The sequence below is a fragment of the Lissotriton vulgaris genome, chromosome 5 (assembly GCF_964263255.1).
Source record: "Lissotriton vulgaris chromosome 5, aLisVul1.2, whole genome shotgun sequence".
In the NCBI taxonomy this organism is placed as follows: Eukaryota; Metazoa; Chordata; class Amphibia; order Caudata; family Salamandridae; genus Lissotriton; species Lissotriton vulgaris.
In genome coordinates, this window is record NC_141693.1 from 394,380,973 (window position 1) to 394,392,362 (window position 11,390).

Below are 11,390 nucleotides of genomic sequence, written 5' to 3' on the forward strand. Positions count from 1 at the left end.
ACCAGAAACTTCCGCTAGCAGATTTGTTGGTACGTTACATGAGGCAAACATATGGGTAAAATCTGCTTCGGGTAATGCACAGCGTGGGCATGTAGTTCCTTTCCCTGTCCCCCATTTTGCTATTTTGTATGGGGTGTAGTATAGTGAGAAGAAGGTTTTATAGAATTGCGCCTGTAGTTTTATAGATATCAAGCAAGTGCGTGACAATTCATATGCATAAGGGGGAATTTGGGGAGATACCCCTAGTTTAGTCTGCCATGCTACCGCATGTTTATCTATGTCATCTGGAAGTGATGCAGTCAGTACGCCATATATTTCCCCAATTTTAGGGGTAGATTCTTAACTGAGATTTTCTATAGCTTGCCAGATTTGAAATTTGATCCGGCCTCCTCCTTCCATTATAATTAAAAATTTCTCAGCTGTAAGAATTTAAAAAAGTCTCTGTGGTTGATGTTAAGCTCGGAGTGCAGTTCGTCAAATGTCTTAAGTCTGTTTGTCGTAAAAAAGCACCCGAGCTGTCGCGCCCCTGCCTCAACGACCTGGCGCGGAGATTCACGATTAATATCTGTGTTACCTCAACCTTAGAAATTGTTTTGGGGTGTAAAAAGAAGTGTGTGTAATTGTGTGAATGAGCAGGTGTGAATGTTGATAAGTGTGTGTTAGACAGGGTGCTCACTTTCTATTGTAAAAAATCCTTTTTATGTATATATCGATTTGTAGAGATAAAGGAACTGTTTATTGAATTTAATGTCTAAATGATTATAAATATTATTGATAAATTGATGAACACACATGGAAAAATAGTAAAAAGAAAAAAAAGTATTCTTAAACTAGATAAAAAATCTTTGTGTACCTGTGTTAATCTGAAGGCCTACTGATTAAATATATGAGCTACGCCTTATGAGAAAGTATGATAAGGCCATGGGGGAACTTTATTATGGTTTTGTAGATGTTGTCCTCTCTTTTCCCTGGTCATAAATTAACATTAGAGGGGGTCCCAAACTTATGCTGTTGTGCCCCTGCCTCAATCCATCTCTCCATACAGGTGTCGTGGAAAATTCTTGGTAGATCCATATTTTTAATCACGGGGGTATAATAGGAATAACGCCCCAATCCCAGTAATTTCCTAACATTCCCCCAACATTTGGCAACGCTATCATTTACATGGCGCCATAGACACCCTTCACAGCCCTCCACTAGAATAAGTTCCTGTGGAGTTGGTATATTACCACCATTCAGATTTTTAGATATAAGTGTCACACTATATCTTAATACAGTGGCCCAGTAACATAACTTAAAGTTGGGCATTGCCAATTCTCCTCTTTCTTTGAGTAGTGTAATCCACCTGAGTGCCCTATGAGGTCTCTTATACCCCCATATGAACTGTGGGAACATGGATTCTATAGCTTTTAATAGTTGGGGAAAATTTTCTAAGCATATTGCCCGTAAAAATATAAAAATCTCCGGAATTTTTTTTTTTAATTACCACCTATAGTTAGATGTAGATTATTTAATCCAGCCAGTTCTCTCTTGGTACGCTGGATAAGTGGTTCCACGTTGTCATTGACTATATTCTCAATTCTAGCATTTATACTGACCCCAAGGTATATGGCTTTATCCATTTTTTCTAGAGTCCCTCATCTTAATTTTATCATTAAGCACAATCTGTGTTTTTGCTGGAGTTTAATTTATACCCTGAGACAGTACCAAATGTTTGGGATTTCTTTTCAATCAATCTTATACACTGGTAACAATAGCTATATCATCAGAATATGCTAGAGTTTTTGTGTCATGATTGCGCACTCAAATAGGGGGAATTAGTGCATTATTTTCTAGCCTTCGTACAAATGTTTCAATATAGATTGAAAATAAAAAGGCGAACAGGGCCCCCCCCTGTCTTGTCCCCCTGGTGATGGTAAATCTGTTAGACATAACCCCATTAATCAATACGCTGGCACTTGGGTTAACATACAGCTTTTGAATCGCTTTTATGAATCTCTCGCTGATGCCATAGTTTGACAAAGCATCCCAAAGAAATTTCCAGGCGACCCTATCGAACGCTTTCTCAGCGTCGAGCAGAATAAGCGCCATAGGGTCACCCATTGTCCCCATGTAGTCAAAGAGAGAGATAACTCTTTGTACATGATCAATTGTAGATCTTCCAGGAATAAAACCATGTTGACGGTCTGATACGATTTTATGTATCATTGGTGCCAGTCGTGCGGCTAACAGTTTTGAGTATATTTTCGAATCCCCATTAATCAATGTGCTAGGTCGATATGATCCCATTTCCTGAGGGTCTTTATTTTTCTTTGGGCAAACCACTATTTTGGCGGATGACCATGACAAAGGTGGATTCCCCCCCCTGAAAGATATATAAAAATAGTTCTAACATGATAGCCCTGAGTTGGGGTGCGAATTTAACATTAAACTCCGTTGGGATCCCATCCATCCCTGCTGCTCTCCCACTGGTTAGGGAATTCATAGAGAGTAGAATTTCCTACAAATGAAGGAGACTATCTAGTGTGTCCTGATCACCTGTTTCCAATCGATCTATTGTACTTGGATCAAGATACGTCTCAGGATCCATCTGCTCATTTTCTGTTTCATGATATAGTTTTTGATAAAATCTTTGAAATGAGGCTCTTATATTAGAAGGTTCAGATCTCAAGCCGAGTTCTGGGTCCTTGATTTCTTTTACTAGATTGATTGATATTTCTTCCCGAGTCCATACCGCTAACTGGTGTCCTACTTGTTCACTTAATTCATAGGTTTTCTCTCTACGGATATGAGCTTTGGCAACCGCTTTTTCAATTAATATCTCCGAAATATAATTTTTTGCAATTGCAATTGGACTTGAACTCTTTATTTCATCTGAAAGAAACATTAGGCATGCTGCTGTTTTCCCCACTAACGCCATGCCATGAAGAAGGGAGTTTTTCTCAAAATGCGTAGGCAAATGGTGTCATACTACGCTGTGGTTTCCTTCCTGAATCTGCAGCGGCTCCGAGAATAAAGAAGGTACAAGTGAAAGTTGTGTGGATGTTCTCAATTGCGGAGCAGTTATTTTGAAATATGGAGTGGCCAGCTACGGTCACGAGAACAACCCCTCTGCGCCCACAGACTCGAGTGTTTCATGCACGGGACACAAGATACGGGACAACTTACCTGTTCTACGGAGCGCAAATCACGCAACAGATAAAAAAAGGGGATCACCAGCGACCCAACGGGCAATTACCTTGAGGAACAACGTAAGCTGCACCCACTATGGATTTGATATATTGCAGTGGACTACCTGAATCAGGGTGCTTTGCGAGAGATCCACCAATTAGGGCGGGACTTGAACTCATTATTTCATCTGAGAGAAGCATTGTGCACGCTGCTGTTTTCTCCACTAACGCCATGCCATGAAGAAGTGAGTTTTTCTCGAAACTCATAGGCAAATGGTGTCATACTACGCTGTGGTTTCCTTCCTGAATCTGTGGCGGCTCCGAGAATAAAGAACGTTCAAGTGAAAGTTGTGTGGGTGTTCTCAATTGCGGAGCAGTTATTTTGGAATATATATATATATATATAGTTAAGCGAACAGCAGCAAACAAAAAACGCAGCGCACGGAGAAAATGTAGGCGGCAAAGGGAAAGCAAAGAGAGGGAGAGGAAAAGGAAAGAAATGGTAATAACAGTTTCCTCTAAACAGCACATTCCGTCTACATCTGATCTAATTGATGGTGCATGTTGTAGTACTAACAGTGAGGAACAAATGACTGATAACACAGAATGTAATACAGTTATCAATTTATCCGATGTGGTGCTAGACAAAGCCGAATTACAACTTTTATCCCTGGGTTTGTCATACTGTCCAAAAAACTCGTTCAATTATGTGCAGACCCGGGTTGATGTGTTCAAATTTATAAGAAAGTTGAAACTAAAAAAACACTTCAAGTTGTCAAATGCGCAATCTAAAGCTTCTGATATTGTGAACAGAACTCAGCCATCCAGAGTGTTTTCAATTTCTGATACGAATGCTTTGAAAGTTGCTCAAGAATTAGCATTGGAAGAGGATTTTGCTCCTGGGGCAACTCAACAAAATCTAAGAAATGCTGGTATTGCAACTAACCTTCCTTGCGCTACAAAATTTAAACCTCCATCAACGTTTTACATCATAATGCCTAAAGATAATATAGATGCATTTGGGGATATAGTTGTGGAAGAATTGAAGAAATTGCAACATACAACATCTAGAAAGAGCAAACGTATGAGATAAATGGAAAAACAATATAACAAACTCATGAAAAAATTGAGGAGTGACTCTAATCTCATTATAAACAAGGCGGACAAAGGAGGCAATACCGTTATCTGGCCTCGGTTTCAGTATATGGCTGAAGCAGAAAGGCATTTGAGCAATGAATCTTGCTACAGGAAAGGCAACTTTATTGACATTTTGCGCCTCAAGGATAAAGTACATAAAGATCTGAGTCAATGGAGGCGTGAAGGGCTATTAAGTAAGCAAGAACTGGCTTTCCTGAAAAATGACTTTCCAGTAACCCCCTTCTTCTACTTAATACCAAAAATTCACAAGCAAACCATCCCAGTCCCTGGCCGGCCTATTATCTCGGCCCAAGGCAGCTTGTTAGAATCGATTTCACGTTATGTGGATCATTTCCTACATGAATTTGTGGAGTCATTGCCCTCTTTCATCAAAGACACGGGGCATTTTTTGTCTAAAATCAATGATATTGTGTGGGACAATGATTCAATTTTGATTGCGCTAGATATAGATTTCCTATATACTAGCATTGCACATCATGATGGACTAAATGCTGTCAAGTACTTTCTGAGTAAACGTGATATTGCTTTTAGTCAACACAGTAGCATGCTTCTGAATATGTTAGAATTATGTTTGAACAACAATTATTTCCTATACAACAAGGAAATTTACCAACAGTTAAGAGGAGTGGCCACGGGGGCATGTTTTTCCCCCACCTACGCATGTTTACATGTGGGGTGGTGGGAGGAACATGTCCTCATGGGGCCGCTTGCTGCTAGGTTCCCCAACAGAATAGCCCACTTTTGGCGTTTTATAGATGATATTTGTATGATTTGGAGGGGATCAGAAGAGTCAGCTACTGAATTTGTGAGAGTTATCAACGATAATCATCTTAATCTAAAATTTACGTCACAGATCAGTAAAGTGATGCTCCAATTCTTGGACGTTGAGATCTATGTCCAGAATGATACACTACACACTAGACTCCATAGAAAGCCCACGGCGGGCAATTCTATTTTGCACGCCGGTAGTGCACATCCAGGTCACCTGGTGAAAAGTATTCCCTATGGGGAATTTCTACGTATCCGAAGGATATGTAGTTCTGAGGTTGACTTGAACAAATGTCAAACAGAGGCGTTTCAGAGATTTGTTGCTAGAGGCTATCACACTACTACTCTTAGAGAGGCTTTAAACAAAGCAAATGAGATGAACCGGGATGATTACCTGAATTCTACCAAAGCCATCAGTGTAAGACAGGAACCAAAGTCTGAAATCCCTGAGAGAATAAGCTTGATAACTACCTTCAATACGGAGGAAAGGAAAGTGAGAGGCATTCTCAGGAAACACTGGCCTTTGTTGAAAACTGATATAAGTGTGGCTCCCTTACTACCTGAGGAACCAACAATAACCTTTAGAAGGGCACCCTCTATGCGGGATGCCCTAGTTAGATCTAGCCCTGAGGTTATTCTCAAGAAAAATTGGTTATCTGAGAAACCAGGATTTTACAAATGCATCTCTTGCAGAGCTTGTAAATTCGGTGTTTCCACCAAGGAGTACAAGTCTGCATTTGATTCATCTCCTATCTTGATAAAGGGGCACTACACTTGCCGGACTGATTTTGTAGTTTATGTGCTCCAATGTACTTGTGGGCTCAAGTACGTTGGAAGCACCAAACTACAGGCCTTCAACCACATCCTCCAACATCTCAGGGCCATCATCAACTCTGATGAGAATTACCCGGTTGCACGCCATTTTTGTTTGGTCCATCAGAGAAATGTTAATGATCTGAGCTATTTTATCATTGATGGAGTTCCCAAGAACATCAGGGGCGGGAATAGAGAGAAATCTCTCAGGCAGTTGGAGAGCAAGTATATCTTGCTACTTGATACTAGAATCCCCAATAGGTTAAACACGGGAGAGGACCTTCATTGTTTTTTATAACACCTGTTCATTAGGTCTGGCCAATACGACTGTAAGGGTCAACTTTCAAACTGTAATATAGGCAGATTCCTCCTTCAATTTAACAGTAATCCTAGATTGATCACATTGAGGAATATTTAGTAGTTTTGTAAGTAGATGGGTGGATTATTCTACTTATATCAACTCCAACCTATGCTGTTCACCTAGTATAACTGCTGTCTGTATCCAACTCCCCCAGTTCTGTGATCATTAATAGCCTTACACAAATAGGTCATAGATGAGATTTTGAGAGGGAGTATGACTGAACCGTTCTTGGTTGTATTTTTCAGTTCACAGCACATTATATCTCAATGAGGTGATCAATAAGGCACTATGTCTTAATGCTGGGCCCCTAAAAATATGTTTGCAGTACATTATTAGGGATCCTTGTCTTTAAATCAATGCATATACATTGTACGTATAGGTTTATAGGTAGTTCAATATATGGTTCGATAACATGTAAACCTCCTAAATGGTACAACATGGTTTTTCTTGAGCCCTCCCTCCAAGTTTCCCCGTTTTTTCTTTTAATATTTTCAGCCATCAACAAATTAATTAATTAAGGGTCAGGGATCTGACTCTTATTTTGGCTGAATCTGCACGTGGCACTTTATATTTTGCACGAGGGTTTGCACTTAAGGGTTTGAAACAGTAAGCACCAGCACTTTAAAGGGCGACATTGATTGTATATGTTGATGTGCACTGTCATCCTGCAGACCAGGGATTTGAATATCGAATTAAAATTGTATATTGTGCTGTATAATAGGAACTTATATATTTAGTAGAGCGGCAGCTTGTAAATATGAAAAAATCATTATATGTTATAGTTGCGGCAATGTATGATACTTATGCATTTGTTATTTGAATTGTACATAATATTTATAACATTTGTAAATATGGGTCTGTTTTCGTATTTGGATGAACTACAAATTACGTGTTTTTTCAGTTGCAATTGATCTACACGCCCTAATTTTGTGTTAATTAGTCACCCTTTATATGCACTTTCATTGGTTCCGTCCGGCATGTGATCAAGGTCACCTTGTAGTGACCGAAACGCGTCATGCTGGCGATTGCGTTGCAATAAACCACCTTTGAAATCATCTTGCGCTGTGAAGTGGTCTGTACCTGTGGGTTCCGTTGGTTGCTGACGGATTGTTTGTCCTTTTGGAGTAAACGGAGCAGGACCTCGAATCGCATATATATATATATATATATATATATATATATATATATATATATATATATATATATATATATATATATATATATATATATATTTGAAGAGCAATGCGCCAAGCGCTTTCAGAGAGGGCTCACCACGACACACCTGGACCCTCCGGTCTCTGCTTGCCATCCCTCTCTGAAAGCGCTTGGCGCATTGCTCTTCAAATATATATATATATATATATATATATATATATATATATATATATATATATATATATATATATATATATATATATGTTTAATAATTGTGCAATTTTAAATAATAAACATGCTAGTATAATTATCATTATAGAAAACATACTTACATTAGTGTTGCTTTACTTTTCTTGACGGTATGTTTTGAAGGTAGTTGTTTATTCACTGTTATATTTTCTGTTGCTATGAAAGCAAAATGTTTCTGGTATTACTGTTATTAAAATGTTATATATATTTTTATTTAAATGTATTGTTTTGTATTTAGTAGTACAACAAATAATACTTACTAGAATGCATTGCAAGTTGGTGAAGTTCTTGCAAGCATTTGAGAAATATCTTAAACAACAGGAAGATCTCAACTGTTAATAATCTGGAAAAGCATTGACTCTCAATTTTTGCTCTTATAAAATATTTTTAATCCTTTTTAAATGATAATTTATACATTTTTATAATGTGTGCGAAATATATCAAATTGTTATGGTTTTAATTAACTAAACAATAAAGTTTAAATTTACAAAAAAAAAAAAAAAAAAAAAAAAATTTACTTACTAGTTGTAGTTGAGGAACTTAATTTCGTGGATGTTTTTTGTTGGTGCAGTTTGTTGAAGCTGTGATGAGAAAAGTATTTATTAGTTAAAATTGTTATTTTATTTATTGTTTAATATTTAGTTTTTTGTTAGCGGGCGGATCGCCCTGCCCCGCCAGGCCGGCGGTAGGTCCTGCTTCCGGGGCGATCTGCCTGCCATCCAAGCCTGATTGACCTCCCCATATGAGTATGGCTTGGGGGTCCACGGCAGACAGCGCCGGTCGACTTGTCGACCGGGCGGAAAAGGGTCACAATATGGTGGCGGTGTCTGCAAGACACCGCCCTCCATATTATGATGCATGCGGAGATTCGCCTTTCCATGGCGGCAACGCCGCCATGGAAAGGCATGCCGTGTCTGGAGTTGGGGGCCCGTTGCGGGCCCCCAGAGTGTTGGGGGGGGTGGGGGGTGTACATGGGGGGTACCTATAGTACTCTCCCTCATTGCCATGCACTACGTGGCAGGCACCATGCGGTGCCTGCCATGTAGCGCATAGCAATTATGTGCGCACTCCTATTGCATTTTGGGCCGGTCTACAGCCAGCAGATCCACTCGCAATGTAATAGGCCCTGGATGCGCCCTCCCACCAGTGTGGCGGGCGCATCATAATATGCATTGCTGGACCCCCGCAACTTCGGCGGTTGGTCCCTGGCTCCGTTGCGATGGCAGGCAGACTTTGTCTGCCCGCCATCATAATGACCCTTTAGTTTGATGTTTTTCTTTAATGAAGATTTTGTAGTTTTCTTCGAAGTTGTCTGTTGTCACCGTTTTTGGCGCAGTTGTATTTAAGTGTAAGCTGTGAAATAAAAGAGAAAAAGTTATATTTTTTGTTTATGAGAATATTTTCATAATTTATGAACATATGTATGAAGCTAAAGAATTGTGAATCTTTAATAGCGATTTTTAAAGAATTGCTATTTAAGAGTTGCAATTTCTAATGTATGTAGGAACTGCTAAATAAATTGATATTAAAACACAATCTGTAATAGGGAGTAGAATATTTTGTTATTAATTTCTATCGGTGTAGAGGGCCATAGGAATGAATTGGAAACTATTTGCAGTTTGACAGTACCTATTTAGAAATTGTATTTTGAGTTAATGCATTTTAAAAGTACTTTTATTGGTTGTAAATTAGGTAATTTTGTGAATCGGCTTGTTTGTGACTGTTAAGAAGCATGATACATGTTCTAACTAGTCTTTATTTTAAAATATATATATATATTTTTTAAAGTTTTATTGTTTTATTGCAAGGAAATACAGCAAAGCATATTAATAAACAAAAAAAAAACAGAGTATCTTCAAAAAATAAGAACAAATTATATAATACATTTTTTAACAGAGTACAAAATGGAAGAGCAAATATAGAATACATGAAAATTAGATCCACTCGGCAATTGGTGCCCAGATTTTGTCCCCCATGATTCTTTTTTTAACCCCCTTGAGCTTATAGATAGCAGATTCCATATTAAACATAAATAGTAATTTTTCCCGCCACATGAAAAACGTGGGGGGATCCTGATTAATCCATTCTTTGGTAATACAGGATCTAATTGCGGCCATGCATAGAAAAAGAAAATAAGAAATTGGTCTAGGCCGAGTAGCAGTGTGATCTATACCAAGCAATACTAATTCAATAGTTAACTTTATATTACATTTCAAAATAATAGACAAAAAAGTTTCAATTTGTTGAAACAGCAATGATAATTTAGGACAAAGAAAGAACATATGCAATTCATCGGCTGCATACAATCCACATCGGCTGCAATTCGTGCCTACCGACGTGCTCCATTTAACTACTTTTCTAGGAGTATAATAAAGATTATGGATACACATGAAATGTTGGGATTTCATCATCCCAGTTATGAGACATTCTGCAGCCATTTTAATCGACAATAAGATATCGACATCTACTATACCTAGACTGTTAGCCCATTTAATCTGACATTGGCCTAAATCATCCCCGTATTCCTGCATTAGGCTTGAGTATATAGCACCTATCAGAGGTTTTTTTTGTAAAAGCTCTAGTAAAGGATTTTTAACCGGTGGAATTGAAGGATGGCCCTGTAGGAAGCTACGCAGTTGTAGGTATTTAAAAAAATCATTTCTTCCCACAGAAAAGTTGGTCATTAAATCCTGAAACGAAATCATTTGCCCATTACAAAATAAATCACCCAGGTGCTTTATTCCTTTCTGCTGCCACCTATACATAATTAAATCATAAAAAATTTCTGGAAATAGCTCCATTGATATAAGAGGAGTGTAGAAATTTAATTTCACTAATTTAATATGTTTTCGAATTTTCTGCCAGACTCCAAAAGCTAATTTCAGCGTCTTCTATTTGGTTTTTTGTAATAGCTGGGTTCTACTATTCTCAAAAAGCTACCCTTAACTTTCTCGCCCAAAATCATTTGGTAAATTGATGGAGTTTGACATTCTACAAGTTCAATTCTTTCACCCAAAATTAAGGGGCCAATATATTGTAAGACAGCAGAAAAGTAATAAAAAAGAAAATATGGTACATTCCATCCGCCGCATTCCTTGCTAAGAATCATTTTTTTAGCAGCTTTTCTGTGACGTTTATAGCCCCAAAGAAAACGAAATATGGTTCTTTCTAAGTTTTTGAAGGAATGTAATTGGAAATCCAGAGGAATTGTGCGGAATAGGTATAAGACCTTAGGTAAAACCAGCATTTTTAAGATGTTGGTTCGGCCAAAGAGGGACAACCGTAAATGATCAAGACGCTGTAATGAAGTGTTGATTTGGGTGATAATAGGGTTTAAGTTGCGCTCTGGTATCTTTTCTATAGGTAGCAAAATTTTAATTCCTAAATATGTGACTTCTGAAGTGGTAGGGATATTTGCTGGTGGGTTTTCTCCTGAAAACAAAACTTGAGTCTTTTCCAAATTAAGTTTAAAACCCGAAAAGAACCCGAACTGTTTAGCAATCTGGTCAATAATAGTTAAGGTTGTTTGGACATCTGCAGTAGTAATCACGATATCATCGGCATAAGCAAGGACTCGATAGTTAAAATTAGCTAAATGTATGGGTTTGATATTGGCTTCTGAAAAAAAACGATTGATTAAGGGGTCAATATAAAAAGCAAAAAGTAGGGGAGAACAGGGACATCCCTGACGGGTACCCCTGGAGATTAATAAAGGT